Source organism: Macrobrachium nipponense, chromosome 33 (genome assembly GCF_015104395.2).
Source record: "Macrobrachium nipponense isolate FS-2020 chromosome 33, ASM1510439v2, whole genome shotgun sequence".
NCBI classification, from domain to species: domain Eukaryota; kingdom Metazoa; phylum Arthropoda; class Malacostraca; order Decapoda; family Palaemonidae; genus Macrobrachium; species Macrobrachium nipponense.
The window spans coordinates 18962943-18982918 of record NC_087219.1 but is presented as its reverse complement, the minus strand read 5'-3'; the positions used below and the strand labels follow the sequence as shown (position 1 = coordinate 18982918).

Genomic DNA, 19976 nt, shown 5'->3' with positions numbered 1-19976 from the left:
GTTTCTTGCCCATTTTGGGCTAATTGGCACCCATGAAACTTGACTATTTTAAAGCTTCTTTGCAAAGAAAGGTAAAGGAGGACAAAGGCAAAAGTGTAGGACTTGATCCCAGTGGAAGCAAATAACCTGCATCTGGAAGGATGGAATAATGTAAGAGTTATGGGAAGCAGAAGTGAGCAGGGCCGTTTCTAGTTCATTAGGCGCCCCAGCCAAAAACTCGTTATGGCGCCCCCCTTCCCTCCAGGCTGGAAATAATAACATAAACAATTTCGAACACAACTAGCATCTCAAGTTCCACAACAAAACAACATACTTTATTAATAAATCATCTTCACGTATATGTATACACAACAAGGAAAAGTATAGACTCAAAAGTATACAAACTATTTGTGTAAATTTTAATAGAATAACACCATTATACATTTTTATTGCAAATCCTACCTAAGATAAATTGAAAAAGGTAATCTTGCCAATCTAAAACCATAGAACTCAATGCATATATGTTGAGGGCTATGCTAAAACTATCATATACAAGTTTTCTTCACTGATTTTTCATATTTAAAACCTGACTCTTCTTGACTTTCTTGCAGCAAAATCATCTATAGTGTCATCATACGAAATCTGTTTGGATATTTCTCTATTAATACTAATTATTGCCAGCCCATTTAGGCGCTCCTGTGACATACTAGAACTTAAATATGTTTTAATGAGCTTAAGTTTAGAGAAGCTTCTCTCTGCAGATGCCACAGTCACAGGTGTAGTGACAGCAATTCTTAATGCCACCCACATGTTTGGATAGATCTCTTTCAGGCCTTTCTCCTCCAGAAAAACAAGAAGGTCTAATGTTGTCATATTTTGTTTTGGCCATTGTTTTGGAAATGACTGCATCTCTACAATCAGTTCATCATAATTTAAATCAGAATGATCCCCAGATGTGAGTGTATTACACAAATCTTTTGCCTGCTATTCTAGCTCACTAGATGTCAGGTCAGAGAAGTTTATGAGAACACTGAATTTCTTTGCAACATCACTCATCATTCCAGTTCTCTCTCTCAGAGATTCAATGGCCATATCCGCAACTACATTGAAAAATGAAAACTCCATTTTTTTCAAGGCATCGGTAATAGGTTCATCAGGGGCCTCATAGGGAAACTGCCTTTTAGTAGTTCTGAGTCTTTTCTGCTTTAGAGCAGCTTCCACATTCATCTCCTCACATATCTCTATGGCAGATGTCTGGGCATCAGCAAACCCAGTGTCTCTGTAGCTAACAAGGGAGGTTTCAGCCTTCTTGAGAATGTCAACAGCTACATCCAGATGCATGCATTGTGATTGGAGAAGTTTATTCACAGGATATCATACCACACCACCGTACAAATAGAGAACCGGTAGCTAGTTGCATCTGAGGAGCTCTTTGCTGCATCACACACAACCAGATTAACAGTGTGCTCCACATGGCACAAATAAAGCCTTGGGGTTTAACTGAAGAAGTCTAGCCTGGACTCCCTTGTTTTTTCCTCCCATATTTGCCCCATTGTCATATGACTGTCCTCAGCAGTCTTCAAAGGGGATATTAAGCTCTTCAAGTTTTTTGAGTATGAGTCTTGAGAGGTCTTCTCCTGTTGTCTGCTCGGCCTCAAGGAACCCGATAAAATATTCCTTAATTTGTGCAGTGCCTTCAGCTGTAACTATTCGAATTATCACAGATAATTGCTCCTTGTGACTTAAATCTAGAGTGCAATCTAAAATAATTGAAAAGTATTTGGATTGTCTAATTTCGGTCACCATGCACTCCACAACCCTCTTACTGATGCAGTCAATAAACTAATTTTGAATAATAATACTTCTCTCATTTATTTATATGTATATTAATTTTGGATGGCAATTTGGCGCCCCAGGCGACTGCCTGTGTCGCCTTTGCCTAGAAACGGCCCTGGAAGTGAGAAAAGATTAAAGCTTGATACTATCAGAGAAATCACAAAATTATACAATCCATTGCCCACTAGTTTCAATTGCAACAATGTGTGCGTAATGGAAAGGTACCGGAAAGATTCGTGATCTTTACAAATGGCTGGACGAAAAGTTTCTCTTAGTTGACCTGAGACATTAGGATGTAGTTAATGGCCGCCTAACCACAAAATAATTAAATGAGTGAGGCATAATCTGTAAGTTGCAACTTAGTACAGTGGTACCTCGAGATACGAAAGGCTCAACTTACGAAAAACTCAAGATACGAAAGCAAATACAAAAAATTTTACGGCTCTACATACGAAAATTGTTCAAGATACAAAAGGTTGTTGCTGTAAAGTCCGAGATTCGCCCGGACTACCGATAACAATTTTGAAAAACTCGCGCCGCCAACTGAGTAGACTCGCCACCATCCTCCCGCTCTTCCATTGGTTCCTGATGCTAGTCACCGCCATGAGATCCTTCTCTCCTATTGGTCAGCATCCCTCCCATGATGCATCTACGTAGCGGCGTGCTTTTTTGGCCACTCTGTAGCAGCATTGTTTCTATACGCACGCGGTATTCGTTCGTTCTAACGATTTCGTTTATTAATGTAAATTTGTTAGTGATTTCGTTGTAGTATACTTTATCGTGTTGTGTGAGAACTTTACTACATATGTATACGTACTACATAACATGATTACGTACAGTATATACGTAGTCATGGGTCCCAAGAAACTTGAAATTCACGGAAAGAAGAGGATGCTCTCTTTGGAGGCGAAGATGGAGATTATCAAGAAGTATGGAGCTGGTATGCGATTGAGTGTGATTGCCAAGGAATACGGCTGAAATCCGTCAACAATAGGCACCATCCTTAAGCAGAGGGATGCCATCAAAGCAGCTACACCTTCCAAGGGTGTCACTATTTTGTCCTGCAAGAGGACCCATGTGCATGATGAAATGGAAAGGCTTCTTCTTGTATGGATGAAAGACAAAGAAATCGCTGGCGATACGATAACGGAGACGGCAATCTTCCACAAGGCCAGCGCTATTTTCGGCGTTTGATTGCCCAGGCCGAAGACGATGGAGGAGAAGGGACATCAACGCCAACCCCAGACTTCAAGGCTTCGCATGGGTGGTTGGAGAAATCCCGTAAACAGACTGGCATCCATTCGGTGGTGCGGCATGGGGAGCGGCCAGCTTGGACACGTTCGATGAGATGATGATCAAGGAAGGCTACAGTTCTCAGCAAGTCTTCAACTGTGATGAGACTGGCTTTTTTGTTCGAACGCCAGTAGGGATTGCAAGGTGAAGCCCCTACTTGTCTATCATTCCGAGACTCCTCGAGCCTTCAAGGCCCACAAAATGCTTAAGGAGAAGCTTCCAGTGATGTGGAGGGCTAATGCAAAAGCCTGGGTAACGAGGCTTTTGTTCACTGAGTGGGTAAATCTGTGTTTCGGCCCGACAGTGAAGAAATTCTTGGAAGAGAAGCGCCTCCCTCTGAAATGTCTTCTGTTGTTGGACAATGCCCCTGCTCACCCTCCTGGCCTCTAGGAAGATATCCTGGCGGAGTATTCCTTCATCAAGGTTCTTTATCTTCCGCCTAACACCACCCCTCTCCTCCAGCCCATGGACCAGCAAGTGATATCGAACTTCAAGAAGCTGTATACGAAACATCTTTTCAAAAGATGTTTCGACATCACCGATACCACAAACCTCACCTAGCGTGAATTTTGGAAGGAGCATTTTGATATCGTAATATGCATCCGACTCATCGACCAAGCTTGGCAGGAGGTTTCGAGGCGAACCTTGAATTCCTCGTAGAGGAAACTCTGGCCTGATGCCGTATCCGCCCGAGACTTCGAGGGATTCGACGTGGGCGAAGCTGATGCTGCAGATTCAGAAACAGTTGACGATCCTGAAACTGTTTCGCAACCAGATCTTGACGAGATCGTTGCACTCGGCAAGTCCTTGGGGCTGGTCGTCGATGAGGACGACATCAATGACCTTCTCGAGGAGCACCAAGAGGAGCTTACGACGGATGACCTGAAGGAGTTGGAGGCTATGCAATATAACGTCGTTCAAGAGGGGTTCTCTAGCAGCGGCGAGGAGGAGGACGAGGACTCTATGACATCGGCAGAAATTAAGGATGCTCTAGCTGCTTTTCATAAGGTGCAATCATTCGTAGAAAAGAGACACCCTGAAAATGCTTACACAGGTCGTATGCTTGCACAGTTCAATGACGTTTGCCTGAGTCATTTCAGGAACATTGTCAAAAGTAGGCAATCTTCCTTGGATACTTATTTTTTTAAGAGGCCTTTAGTAGGAGTAGCAAGCAAAAAGGAAGAACCAAGTGATACTAAATAACAGAAAGTTGAAAGTGGTGAAGAAGTTGAAATTTTGTAAAAAAAAAAAAAAAAAAAAAAAAAAAAAAGTATAAAAAAAGTAAAAAAAAATGTAAAAATAAAAAAAAAATAAAACATTTTAATTTTAGTTTTTTGTAAAGTTAAGTGTTACAGTTTTGTTAATGTGTTTCATAAAGTTTAGTTTATGTTTTCCTTACATTTTTTTATGTGTTTCGTAAAGTTAAGTGTACGTACGTATCTGCCGTTTGTCCTCCTCTGCCGCCACTTTCGGAGATAGCTTCACTCGAAAGGTAAGCTTCCACATTTTACTACATACGTACGTATGTACGTACAGTATTTTTTGTATACCATGTACACTAATACACTTTATTTACAGGTATATTAGCAGTACGTATTAAGTTAGCTATTGAATGGTCCAAATTGTTGTAGTATTTCATTGTTTACAGGTCAATTTAGCTTTATTATGAAATTTACTGGGGTGCTTTTGGAGGGCTTGGAACGGATTAGCCATTTTACATGTAAAATGCGGTCCAAGATACGAAAAGCTCATGATACGAAGGCCGCCTCAGAACGGATTAATTTCGTATCTCGAGGTACCGCTGTATTTAAAAGAGGACTGTTAATGGTGTTGAGATTCTTGCATTTGAATGGATGCTCTCTTTAATTACAACAAATTATCAACTTTTGTAGATGTCTGTACAAGAATAAGGTTATTCATCTTTTGTTGTAATATATTTTAACACTTCAGATGCACCCTAAAGAGACCTGCAAGGGGCTCATAATTTACAATTTCTTGTGCATTGTGCTGTACTACTAAAGATCTTTTGTAGCTTCCCTTCAGTCTTAACTTCATTGCTTTTGCTTTCATCTTTTTATATTTGTGGTGTTTCCTGTTGTCTCTTCTCGTTTGATTCTCCAACTTCTTCAAGTTTATGTTACTCCAATTTTCATATCTTTTAAGAACAAGTATACATTGGATGAACCTTGTAAAGATATGGAAATGTGACTCGGTCACCTAATGAAAATATATTTTAGAATGATATGAATAATAATCTTTATAATGGACTTTATTGTTCTTGTTTGTTACTTGGCTGTATCTGTCCACATAATTTTCATACCTTATCCTCACCATACCTATACTGCAGAAGGTTCTTTGCCATATACTTTCTGCTCCATTAGCCTTTTACAACTTGTGTCTCCTCTGTCTTCCCATGTTTTGCTGTCCAACTCTAACTTCACCTGTAAGTGAAATAAATCCTTGTTTTTTTTTTTTTTTTTTTTGTACTAGGTTTGACCGTAACTAGCTGTGTGCCATCATTACTATTATAAATAGCAAAATACAACAGAATTTCAAAACGTGCCGACCTTGGAGGCCGCATACATTGTTGCTCTATAATATCTCAAGAATTAAGGGCAATAATGTGTATATTATAGAAATAATAAGAGACAGGTCAGTGAACTACAAAGTAGGGCATCATAAGTGAAGTGATAAAAAAAACTATTGGCTACAATAAGTACCTAGGATTACAAAGTATCAGTAAAATATACTTAAATCTAAGCGAAGATGAGATGAACAAGCGCATTATTCGTGGGAGAACAGGTCTGGCACCAGTTGTCATGAATTTTTAGTCATTCTCTCTCCGTCTCTCTTTGTGCCTGTACATACTTGAAGTCAATAGGTCATGTGTTGACACAATGAGTGTAAGCCATCCAGAGGTCACAGAGGCCGTTGAGTCCTGCCCGCAGGACACCAACCTGGTTGACCTGGGGCTGGCTGGTTACAAGCACCATTGTTCAAGTTCAGGCAGAGCTGTTGTAGTAGCCAGGTGATTCAAATCATCTGGGATGGCCTTTTAAATGTGGCACTGGCATTAGAGACGTCCTGCAGAACTCTTGGACCACCTTATACACTACCAGCATCCAAGGACTTCCTTCAAAAGGGTGACTGCCAAAGTTTGACAGAGTGTCTGGAGTATACTTAACTTGTAGTACTCATACAAGACAGTAGCTTACATTCACTGATTCTTTCAGTAAGTGGAGTTGAACAAGGAAAGCTGATGCCTGATCACCTTCGTGACTTGAAGGTACTACAGGTATAAAATAAAACAAGATGGGAAATTGCTGTGGTGCAGATACCTACATAAGATCCATCGACAATACACTCGGAGACTTACCTTAAAAACAAAAGTTTGCAAACATGCCGAGATGAAGTTACATAAATACAAAAATACTATTAGTTTACTCGGAATCTTTCAACTCCAACCAAAACCTTCTGGTTGAATTTAAGGAAATATAACAAAATATATTATGCAACTAGACATAACATATTTCCTACAACAAAAAATCCCAAAATACTTTTATTCCAGTTACATTATGATGGATCATGTCGAAATTAGCGTACCCACTATTTTTCAAGACAATATTATACCACGCGCGCGCACACACACACACACACACATATATATATATATATATATATATATATATATATATATATAATATATATATAATATATATATATATATATATATATATATATATTATATATATATAATATATATATATATATATATATATATATATATATATATATATATATATATATATATATATATATATATATATATATATATATATATATATATATATATATATATATATATTACGCCTAGGGTTATGATTAATGATATATTGCCAATATGTTTGCTGTGACCTATTGGAATGTGGAGAAGCAACGACCTGAGAAAAGCTTCTGAATGGTTTCTGTGGGGTAGCGTGAGATAAAACTGCATAGAAAGACAAGTCAATGTACTCAGTTCATGAACTCTTTTCAAAAGTGCCTTTGGGAAACTGGTTGCAGCCAGTAATGTGAGGAGTTGTTGAAATGTGCATTCATATGTGCGTGTGCTCCTCTTCCTTTTATAATGTATCATACGCAAGTCTGTGGTGGATTTTGATAGAGGCGTCTTTGGAAGAAAGGCAGGATGCCATGGTGCTCACCAAAAGTCTCTTTATAATATAGTGTGTTAAATATTCCAGCTGCTTGGGCGAGTCCTATGTATTTTAGCCAAAGAGTGGCTTGTTACCTATTTAACATTTTATGGGAATATTCAGTCTTTGATCTCTGTTGTTAAACTTATGTGTGTACTTACGGGGTGTTCTCATGTCTTTGAAACAGACGGTTCTGGCAAGGAACTATGTGGGGACCGAGGGAGACATTTGGTGTGACCAATACTGTTTAGACATTTTACTGTTGGGGTTTTTAAGTTAGTCAGTAAGACTTGGATCATTATCTTTTGTTACTTAATAAATGTATTTTTTATAATGCAACTCTCTCATTTTGATTTCCTGTTAGAGTGGAGAGAAAGAAGTAGAAAGAGGTGGAGAGAGAGAGAGAGAGAGAGCGGTCGCTTGGCGAGAGAGAGAGAAAGAAAAGTCGTGAGCCGCTAGTTGCTTAGAGAGAGAGAGAGATTTGTTTGTTGTTTGCCTGATGCTCCAGTTACACGTTTACCAAATGAATAATGAGGATCATATCCTCATTACAGGTGGTGGCAGCTGGTGAAAAAGTGGTATAAAAGAGGTTTTTTTTATTCCTGTGTATGCCAATGAAGAGATAGGTGAACAGTTAGGAAATAAAGGGGTTATGGCTTAGCGATAGTTTTTGAACGACAAAACTTTTGTGGGATTGTGGAAAATTGTTAAATTGTTAGTTTTCAGTTACTAAGTGAGAAAAAATTAGAAATATCCATCATTGAGGATGTGGGCTGAGGAAAGAAAATGTATTACAGTCATCAAATTTGCCCGTACCGAGATCCTCCAGGGCGTGAGAGTAACTCAGTCTGGTTTTTGAGTGAGTGTTTGTCAGGTGCCTTCTCCCCGAGCGCGTTTGCATTGTGCCGACGAGATTCGCCTATTTTACGCAGATTCCGGGGTGGTTTTCTCTTATTTTGAACATGTAAGTGTTACAGTGTGTTTTTTTTTTTAATCCTGGGGGCTTTTTTGAGACTGGTTTAAGAGGTCAAAAAAATTTATTTCTTTCTTTTCCCATAGTAGCAGAAGTGCTTTCTTTATTGGCGCCTGTTTAGGATAGACGCATTCGTCTTTGTTTAAAATATAAGGGTGTATAAAGACGTTTTTCATGCATGCAAACTGTGCTTGGATGGCATATTTCGCTTGGAGACAAAGCGCCCACCATTTCTTACGGGCTCAGCACATTTCTGCTAATTGGCGCAGAGAGGCGCATTGCATGGCGGGTACTGCCTGCCTAAGGGGATAGTGCATGGGAGGGTACTACTACTGGTGTATACCTAGGGGGGTCCTCAGACACTTTTCAAGGGGAGATGGGTACTGGCATGCCTCGGGGGTATCACTTGACTGAGGGGGGTGTTCTATCGCTTCACTGGAAGTGTTTCAATGCTCAGTGGGGGGAGAAACTTTTTTTTTCTCAGTGTGGGTGAACTCCTCCTTCCTTTTTCTTTCTTTGTCGGGCTGTTGGAATACGAGTCTGGCCTTGACAATGAATGCTAGGATATCAGCTGATTGATTAGTTGAAGAAGTGAAATGCCCGTAGAGGTTTTTTTTTTTTTTTTTTTTTTTTTTAGAAAAGAGATTTTCTTTCTCTTGGATGAAGAGAAAAGGAAATAAAAAGAGATTTTCTTTCTCGTGAATGAGAAGAAAAGTAAATAACATGCACGGGATGTGTTGTATGTTTTCCTTATGCCTTGGAAGAAACAAATATAATGGGGAGACACACATTATTATTATTTTTTTATTGTGTTGGAGAAATTACTTTAAAAGTGGTGTATGGTAATGCCTGATGCCGTGAGTGGTGTTGATTGTGTGGGGGTGGCGATGGTGTTGCATCTGGTGTTGATTGTGTGCGTTCGGCAATGCTGGTGTATGCTATTTGAATTACACCCTTACTTGAGATCTTTGCAAGAGAATTGTTACTATGGAGAGTTATTATTATTATTAATAATTATTATACTTGAGATGTGTCACGGGAGGGCTGCTTAAGTATAATTATCATTACGGGAGACTTGTTTTACGAGAGATTTGAGATATTTCATGGGAGATTATTTTATAATTATTACAGATAATTATTCATGGAGAATTATTACAATGAATTAAGGGAGAAATCTTGGGGTTAATTATTTGTTGAGTTTTTGTAACTTTGGAGAATATTTCAGTCATTCACGAGTGATGAGTTTTGCTGAATCTTGATGAATCTGGCTGGATCTTGGTGAATTGTGTTGAATCTTGCTGAACTTTTGCTGAATTTTGTGCTGAATCCTTGGAGAATGGACAAGCATTAACATTGGCGATGTTTTTTTTTTTACTGATACTGGTGATTGTAATGATAGCCATTTTGGTGATTTTGCTGATAATGATATTTCTGATACTGATTTTTTTTTTTTTTTGTTATACTAATACGTGGGCGTTGTAATGCTATCAAGGGTGGTGAAATCTTTTTTGAATTTGAGAGGAACTAACAACACATTATTTTAGTTTTTTGTTTCCTTTTGTTTTATGAGTTCAGCAGATAATTGCTTGACATCTAATGAGTTACGGGAGATAGTTGACAATGCCGTTGATTTTTCTTTTCTCCTTTTTTGGAAGTTAGCCATCACTGACAAGTTTTTTTTATCATGGGTGAATTTGAATTTATTTTTTCTCTCCAGTTGGTGTGAATGTTTTTTGATATCTCAGTTCGTGACTTAGTGTCATTGTTCGGGAACGTGTTTGTGTTTCAGCTATTTGATGCTGTAGAGAAATTTACGGGAGAATTCTTGCACTGTTTTGAATGCATACGTAATGGCACTACATTTTTTTCTCTGGATATTTGTGTTCCAGAAATTGTGAGTTTTCTTACACAATACATTTGTTGTATTCGTGACAACTTTGTGAGAGATAGGAAACTTGGTTAAGTTTTCTAATGGCCTATGTCGCAGTGCATATGGAGAAGTCTTGGCTAAGACACTGTGAATTTTGAGTTCTGTTATAATGAATTGTGACACATTGGTGATTTTTTCTAGAATTTTCTAGATAGTTTTTATTTGCCGAGTTTTTGCCTTTTTTTACCAGTTATGCTAAATGGAGAGAGTTTTATAGATTTTGACTATAACATTGAGTTATTCTCTGGAGAATTGATATATTATTTTGGAGTTATAATTTGAGATATAATATATTGGAGATATATTTTTGGCCATTTTTGATATTTGCCAATGGTGATGAGAGCTATGTTTAGTTCATTTATTTTGCAGCCATCTTTGTTGCAAATGGACACACATATTTGGAGATTATGGGGCAATATTTGTGAGTGTGTGAGTTAGATGCTTTGAGTGCACATCTTTTTGGGGAGATAGGATTTCATTTTTTTTATATTCCTTTTTGGAGATATATTTTTTTGGAGCCTTGTTTTATTCCACATGGTGTATTGGGGAAATAGAGGTAAATATTTTTTATTTGCCGAAATAGAGGCGATTATTCTTTATTCCTGGAGTGGTGGTTTTTTATGAACATATGGCTATCAGAGAAATAAGAGCGAATATGTGGATGTGGTTATTAACCAAAAGGAGGAAATATTTTTTCACCGGAGTGTTCTCATTATTAATATGGTGTCACATATTTTATATGGAGGTGGAATTAATCTTTGGCGGGTGCCCCTTTTTTGTGGTTATGGGAGTTTTGTTTTCTCGAGCCAAGAGAAGATTTCTGTGGTTCTTTCTCTTTGGTTTCGTGACTATTTGGAGGCGAGTGGCATTACTGCATTGGGGTCCTATGGAGGTGTGTGCGTTTTTTATGTTCACAAGTGTATTATTTTTGGAGGCATATAATTGGGCAAAGTCATGTTGAGAGAATACGTCTTCGAGACAAATTTTTGAACACATTAGTCATCTCCTGGAGTTAATTTTGTGAAATGTGTCAGACATTTTTCTATAGAATCATGAGTTTTCCAAACTTGTGTGTCTGACTGGACATTTTTTATGCTGCTGTTTGAGCTCACGTCCGCAGGCGGATTTTCTGATGACAAGCGATGTGATGAGCCGTGTGCTGATCCTTTTCCTTTAGTGGTGATTGCTCAGAGTTTTTGCAATATCTGGAAATGTTGACAATAGCATTTCACGAAAGCTTATGTGTAAGAGTTTGCTTTCTGGCAAGTTCTGTAACTTTACATGGGGCATTTCTTGGGAAAAATGTGGAGAGTTATGCATATTATACATGTACTATGTATTTTGTGATCAGGGAAATCTACTTGTGATTATCTTTTTTTTATTTTTCTTCCTTTTCCTATGAGAGATGTAATTAGGGGATTGAGATTAAATAGCATTTCTTTTTGGACGGGAGATGTAATTTATCAGGGGTTGTTATTTACGTAAATGGGAGTTTGACATCAACCCTTAAACGCCGAATGGACGTATTAAACGTCGAGCCAAAATGTCTCCCGTATGCCGAATGGACGTACCATACATCGACTCAAAATTTTTTTTTTTTAAATTCGCAGAAAAATACTTATAGGCCTACCAGCCGAAAACTTTTGAATCACGCGCCTTGGGGGATGCTGGGAGTTCACGGATCGAGGTGTTGTTTTGTTTAAAATCGTTACGCAGGGGCGCAAGCGCGAATTTCTTGAGATATTTTTATATAAATAACGATGAGTGCCAAAATTTCAACCTTCGGTCAACTTTGACTCTACCGAAATGGTCAAAAAACGCAATTGTAAGCTAAAACTGTTATATTTTAGTAATATTCAATCATTTACCTTAATTTTGCAACTAATTGAAAGTCTCTAGCACAATATTTCGATTTATGGTAAATTTATGAACAAACTTTTTCCTTATGTCCGCGCGGTAACTCTTCCGAAAAAAATCATACATGCGATTGTGGTAATGTTTGCACCATTTTAAAATTAGCCATTACATAAAGTTTTATATGTGGAAATGTGCGCAATTTCATGCACAATACAACGAAAAACAACCCATGGTTGTAGCTTTTATCAATTTTGAAATATTTTCATATAAAAAATGATAAGTGACAAATTTTCAACCTTCGGTCAACTTTGACTCTACCGAAATGGTCGAAAAACGCAATTGTAAGCTAAAACGCTATATTCTAGTAATATTCAAGCATTTACCTTCATTTTGCAACAAATTGGAAGTCTCTAGCACAATATTTCGATTTATAGTGAATTTATGAAAAAAATAACATTTTCTTTACGTCCGCGCGGCAACTCCCGAAAATATCATACGCGCGATTGTGGTAATGTTTGCACCATTTTAAATTAGCCGTTACATAAAGTTTTATGTATGAAAATGTGCGCAATTTCATGTAGAATACAACTAAAAATAATTGAAGGTTGTAGCTTTTCTCATTTTTGAAATATTTGCATATAAATCACGATAAATAGAAAAAAAACCACGTTCGGTCAACTTTGACTCTACCGAAATGGTCGAAAAACGCAATTGTAAGCTAAAACTCTTACATTCTAGTAATATTCAGTCATTTATCTTCATCTTGAAACAAATTCGAAGTTTCTAGCACAATATTTAGATTTATGGTGAATTAAAAAATAAAAAACTCCGAAATGCGTACGTCCCATTCTCGGAATATTTGCTCCGTTTCATATTAGGCATTTCATAGAGTTTTATATATGAAAATGTGCGCAATTTCATGTAGAATAAAACGAAAAATATTTGAAGGTTGTAGCTTTTCTTATTTTTTAAATAATTGCATATAAAAAATATATACATATAAAAAATCGACATTCGGTCAACTTTAACTCGTCAGATATGGTCGAAAACTGCATTTGTAAGCTAATACTCTTACAGTATAGTAATATTCAATCATTTGTCTTCATTTTGAAAGAAATTGGAAGTCTCTTGGACAATATTTAGATTTATGGTGAATTTTTGAAAAAGATATTTGTTTACGTCCGCGCGTTACGAATTCGTGCATTATTTTGTGATAATATTTTCTCTGTGTTGCTTTTATCGTTTTACAATGTGTTATATACCAAAATGATCGCAATTTAGTGTACATTATAACGAAAAAAAAGTAACTTGTTACCTTTAACCGTTTTGCGCACAGCGCGATTTGAATACAATTATATATGAAATTTCGTTTTTGCGCTATCATATATCGCATTATTTATATATGATAATGATAATTTTTTTTCATTTTTGATAGTTGCATACTAAACTTCAGCCAATGAAAAAAAAAAGGAGCCAAAAATGAACTCTTAATCTTGAAAACTAAGTGCGCTGTGATTTTTTGAAAAAAATATTTTTTCCGCTTGCGCGCTCACTCTGAAACACCTCCGGCACACGGGAGACTTTTTTTTTTTTTACCGCTTCGGCATTTAAGGGTTAAGTCTCATTGTGATTAATTATGTTAGCAGTAAGGGGTTTTGCTGTTAAACATTGGAGATTTTTACTGATTTTGTGAGTTGTTCAAATATCAGAGCTTGAGAGAACATTTTTTTTTGGGTCTGGGCGTGTTACGTGATTTTTTTTTTTTTTTTTCTGGGCTCATTGACTTTTTCCTTTTTTTTACTTGTGAGAACATTCGAGTTTGAAATGTGAGTGCAGAAGTCCGTGGAGTTGCTGTGAGTTTTGGGTTGTGTGTGTGCTGACGTGTGAGTTTGGAGAATTGAGTTGGAGAACTTGATGTTGTTTTTCCTTTGAGAGTTATGATAATGACTTGTGATTTAGTAGTCATATTAAATGGAGTTAATTGGGAGACGTTCAGTTAGTATTTCTGACTTTTTGAGATCATTGTTTGATAGAAGTAGTATGTCTGGGGTTAATTCTTTTTCGATTGACCAATGACTTGACTGACATACTAACACACCAAAAAGTCGTTTCCCAATGCTAGCAAGACGTCCACCAGCCGTGCAGAGAGGTTGCTGTCGTTTTGTCCGTGGTGATCACGAGAGTTTGACAGCGTGTCTTTTGGGGATCTGCAGAAGTCGTTAGAAGTCTTCTACAATGAGGGAGGCATTCCGTCTTCCTACAGCCTGCTACAGTTCGCAGACAAGCAAAGAGGGATATTCAAGAATCCAAGATGAGAGAAAATTCTAGTGTTATTTGGAGATAAAAGCGTAACAGACTTTATTTTATAACGCCAGAGACATGCAGTTATTACTTATATTTTATTTTAAGCCGGCCAATGTGTTTTATATTATATAAGCTGTTTTGTTTAACCATTTTGCTAGGCGGGAGCTAGCATTGGTTAGTGGCCGAGACGTATTACGCCTAGGGTTATGATTAATGATATATTGCCAATATGTTTGCTGTGACCTATTGGAATGTGGAGAAGCAACGACCTGAGAAAAGCTTCTGAATGGTTTCTGTGGGGTGGCGAGAGATAAAACTGCATAGAAAGACAAGTTCATGAACTCTTTTCAAAAGTGCCTTTGGGAAACTGGTTGCAGCCAGTAATGTGAGGCGTTGTTGAAATGTGCATTCGTATGTGCGTGTGCGCCTCTTCCTTTTATAATGTATCATACGCAAGTCTATAGTGGATTTTGATAGAGGCGTCTTTGGAAGAAAGGCAGGATGCCGCGGTGCTCACCAAAGTCTCTTTATAATATAGTGTGTTAAATATTCCGGCTGCTTGGGTGAGTCCTATAATATTTTAGCCAAAGAGTGGCTTGTTACCTATTTAACATTTTATGGGAATATTCAATCTTTGATCTCTGTTGTTAAACTTATGTGTGTACTTACGGGGTGTTCTCATGTCTTTTAAACAGACGGTTCTGGCAAGGAACTATGTGGGGACCGAGGGAGACAATTTTGGTGTGACCAATACTGTTTAGACATTTTACTGTTGGGGTTTTTAAGTTAGTCAGTAAGACTTGGATCATTATCTTTTGTTACTTAATAAATGTATTTTTTATAATGCAACTCTCTCAATTTGATTACCTGTTAGAGTGGAGAGAAAGAAATAGGAAGAGGTGGGGAGAGAGAGAGAGAGAGAGAGAGAGAGCGGTCGCTTGGCGAGAGAGAGAGAAAGAAAAGTCGCGAGCCGCTAGTTGCTTAGAGAGAGAGAGAGAGATTTGTTTGTTGTTTGCCTGACGCTCGAGTTACACGTTTACCAAATGAATAATGAGGATCATATCCTCATTACACACATATATATATATATATATATATATATATATATATATATATATATATATATAGATATATATATATATATATATATATATATATATGTGTGTGTGTGTGTGTGTGTGTGTGTGTGTGTGTGTGTGTGTCAAAGTGGCAATATATTTTGTTGAAAAATAGTGGGTTCGCTAAGTTAAGTATATCTTAGTTAACCACTGAGCTGACTATACAGCTCTCCTAGGGCTGGCCCGAAGGATTAGCTAATCTTGACATGATCTCATATACCCAACATCCTAGAAGTAATACTTATCACTGTTAATACTTGACATCACCCATGCCACATAAGTCATAACACCCAACATGGCAAGCTGTCCTTCCAAGCTGGATGGTCAATTACTCATTGGAGTATAGGCCCGTGAATGATAATATTAGGAAATGTGTGACCCATTTAATGTTTCTTATGTCCTTTTGCTTAGCTTGTGAAGGTTCAATTTTCAACGATGCAGAGCACAATTTAAAGCCACAGTATGATTGTGCTTGTGATGTATAATACGCCGTGACTTATTTTTTCTGGGGATGTTTTTATTTTATTTTCTAAATTTTGCATTACTCTGCTTGTTGAAAGTACTGCATAGCATTAGTATTTTGTCATTATTTCTTGTTTTAAGATTAATTAAACTATGAACGTGTTTGTTTCGTGTTTATCTTTGTTGTAAGGTCTATGTCGTTTATATGCCATAACTTTGATGGGGAGATGCAAAATATACAAGCAATTCATGGTGGACTGAATGGAATGTAATTGGTTAAAAAGACTGTCAATCAGAGTGACAAGACACTCCCCTAATATATTTTGAGTAACTGCACTTGAGCAATTAGTTGTGATACATACAAGGGAACTTAAGCAACTGGAGCATTGTTGCGATCAAGTAGGACTTAAAGCACAGTAGGTGTGGGAATGAATGTCTTTGGAGTTTGGATCTGCTGGATGATTGCATAACATATTTACCGAATTAAGTATGAAACTGACGTAGTTATAGCTGTCTGTAACGGGCGTTACGTAAGCCTAAATGTGAATGAACTATCCAGAAAATGTTGTGGCGTTGTTTGTTAGTATATGCGAAATTTTATTTTATATTTTTAAAAGAATTGAGTGGAAGTTAAGTATATATCTTTTAATGGGAAATTACAAACGAACGATACAATAACCAAACGAAATTTCATCCTCAACGTACCCTGTCCCTTCACTTCGCTGACATTCATCACATTCATTGTTTACGTTCGGGGGATCCGTAGCGTCGGGACATTCTCCACCTGACAATTGTCATGTCAACAAAACAGACGAGGAGGAAAAAGTCAGAGAACAAAGACGTAAAACCAGCTCAGGTGAGAGTTTCCAGTTAATTTACACGCTTGACGACGCACAGATGCTTTGTTCATCATAAGTAGATTTGTGTGTGTGCTGTGCTGAAGTTTGGGTGATTTTGTTGTTGTTTGGTGAAGTGAAATGCTATATTAGGCAAATTGCTGTTCTTTGTTGCGTCTTTTAGATTTTCCGATGAACGAACGTCTGCGATTTAAAGAGTCGCCACAAATCTTTGATGTTTCCCTTGATTTTGTCTAGCAGGGTTTGTTTGAGATCTCCAGTGTCTTATCATCATTATTCGTGGCGTAATCCATTGTGACCTACGTTATATCCTACCTAGCTAGGTATAGACCTAGTGGTAGGCAGTAGAGTTAGGTAGGCTTATTGCCAGCGTCAGAATTTAGGTCGCGGCTGAGCGAAGTTGGGTAATATTTGTCGTCGTCAGCAAAGCATTTTGGGCAGTCTGTTCGTCCAGTCCAGGTTAGACTAGCATACCGTAAGTGGTAAAAGTAAACGAGAACTCTGATAGTCTTTGAGTGCCTATCAGATTGAATTTGTAATAAAATTCAACTCTTCCTAGGCTAGGGTTAGTAGGGGGAAACACTGCAGTGGATCCATCATCATTGTGTGGATCAGCCTTATTCACCCGATATTTAACTGGTGAAACAATACCTAATACAATTACATCTTTAAGCATACTATTCAAAGGATGGAAGTTTCGTCAGCGTAATGTGATAGCTTAGGCCACAAAGTGTTGTTTTATTGTGCTGATTACAACTGCAATCTTGAGTAAGATCAATAAACGTTACATATACCTATACGCTAACATTGTTCAAATGAGTGCTGGGAAGGCTGGGAAAGATGGTTTCCATTCGTGAACAGACCCGTCCATCCACACGATAGCCGCCATATTGGATTTCAAAACTGCCTTGAAAACATTTTCGAAGAGTGTCACATGCTTATTTTAGTTCATATGGGACTTTCATATATCACATTATGTTGACGAAACTTCAATCTTTTGAATGGCATGCTTAGAGTTGTTATTGTACTCTTGTTTCACCAATTAAATATCGAGTGAATAAGACCCATCCAGTGTGATGTTGGTGGATCGTCCGTGATTTTTTACCCTACATGAAAGCGCCATACGAACTAAAATAGGCATGCGAGGTCTTCAGGAAATATGTTATCAAGGCAGTTTTTAAATCCAATATGACTTCCACCAACTGAGGTGCCGTTCGTAACCGCAAATGATCCAACATCTTTCCCAGCCTTCTCGGCACTCATTTGAACAGTGTTAGCATATATAGGGTACAACCGCGGACGATCCATCGTCATCGCATTGGCCAGGCCTCATTCACTCTATATTTAATTGGTGAAACAAGAATACAATTACAACTTTAAGCATACAGCTTTAAGCATACCATTCTAAAGACTGAATAAAGATTGAAGTTTTGTTAGCATAATGTGATATATGAAAGCCCCATACATACTAAAATAAGCATGTGAGCTCCTCGTAAAATATGTTTTCAAGGCAGTTTTGGAATCCAATATGGCGGCTACCGTGTGGATGTACAGGTTCTGATCAGTGACGACCAACATCTTTCCCATCCTTCCCAGTACTCATTTGAACAATGTTAGCGTATATATGTAACGTTTATTGATCTTACTCAAGATTGCAGTTGTAATCAGCACAATAAAACAACATTTTGTTGCCTATATTAGTGAAAGTATGAAACTTTTTATTGCCGGGGTCATGGTTTGAACTGAATTAATTTTTACCTTGTAATTGGTGGTTTTATCCTTACTGCCATCACAACTGAAACTCCACAGTGCTTATTTGATTGTATTATACACATTTTGGTCTTCAATTCACTCCACATTGCACTTGAACCACGTTGCTGTTCCTGGTTCCTAATTACTCACTCCGCAAACACCGTTACGAGCAGCAGACGACAACGCTGATTATGAGGTGCAAAGCTTTATTCCCTTAACTGTTTACTTTACTCATTATTTAGTTTAAATTTACTTCAAAATGTTTATTTAATTCATGTCTATTATCCCTATTTTGCAACCAAATTAACCCCGAAAAATTACAAATATTTCGGATGTATACTTACGAGCAGACGACATGAGGAAAAATGACTCATCGTTGCCAATCTAGTGGAATGTCACACACATGCTGATGCATTTACAAACTGTTGTCATGAATTCTAGTTGTCATAGTAATGCAATAATGATAAAATTGCTGCAATATGTATATATACTACAAATAGATATGCTAATTTCACTTATTTCCCCAGTTTTGTGTAAGTCTTATACCCAGTTTGGAGGGTAAACACATACCAATTGACAACACTGATAAACAATTGAAGAGCACAAAACGCCGCAAAGAATGCTGTAGTCCCTTTGAATAAGTACGAATAAGTGCTGGTTAGAGGTTGGGGTTTCGATTGTTGTGATGAAAGTGCCCCAGCGTCTATGGGTACAATTGGTGTGCGGATTTAGCACAGGAAATGGGAAGTTTGTTGGCACAAGTGACTCCGCAAACATCAAGATGGCGTCAATCTTCTAAATATTTGGAGTTGTAAGTAAAAATTTCAAAAGCGTTTTGGGGTTGTGGGCACTGCGTCGGCCACCCTTTTCATTACCCTCTGTTTAAATCTTAAAATATGGCCTTAATTTCTAACTTTAGAGAAAATACTTACTTCAGAAAGAGAGTAGAGGTCTTGAGCTCCTATTATCACCACCAACTACTCATGACTGATGACCATCTCCGGCGTCAAGATGTGTTTAAAGTACTTTTTCGGAGGGTGGCCGAACCGCGGTAGTCGGTGAGTTGGCCAGTCCACACGGTTGTTTACCCTATGTAACGTTTATTGATCTTACTCAAGATTGCAGTTGTAATCAGCACAATAAAGCAACATTTTGTTGCCTATATTAGTGAAAGTATGGAACTTCTTATTCCCGGGGTCATGGTTTGAACTGTAATTCATTTTTACTTTGTAATCGGTGGTTTTATCCTTACTGCCATCACAACTGAAACTCCACAGTGCTTATTTGATTGTAATTATACTTGTTTTGGTCTTAATTCACTCCAAATTGCACTTGAAGTACGTTGCGGTTCCTGGTTCCTAAACGCTCACTCCACAAACACAGTTGCAAGCAGCACATGACTACACGGTTTATGAGGTGCAA

General features: G+C 37.7%; 1 protein-coding gene across 1 annotated transcript in view; it reads left to right on the top strand.

Moving 5' to 3' along the window:
- The first annotated feature begins 16646 nt into the window (after window positions 1-16646).
- LOC135202995 (protein yippee-like 5) overlaps window positions 16647-19976 on the top strand; it is a 74149-nt gene continuing 70819 nt past the window's right edge. Inside the window, exon 1 of the mRNA XM_064232540.1 lies at window positions 16647-16801. The gene's annotated coding sequence lies outside the window, so the exon portion shown is untranslated. The remainder of the gene's footprint in view (window positions 16802-19976) is intronic.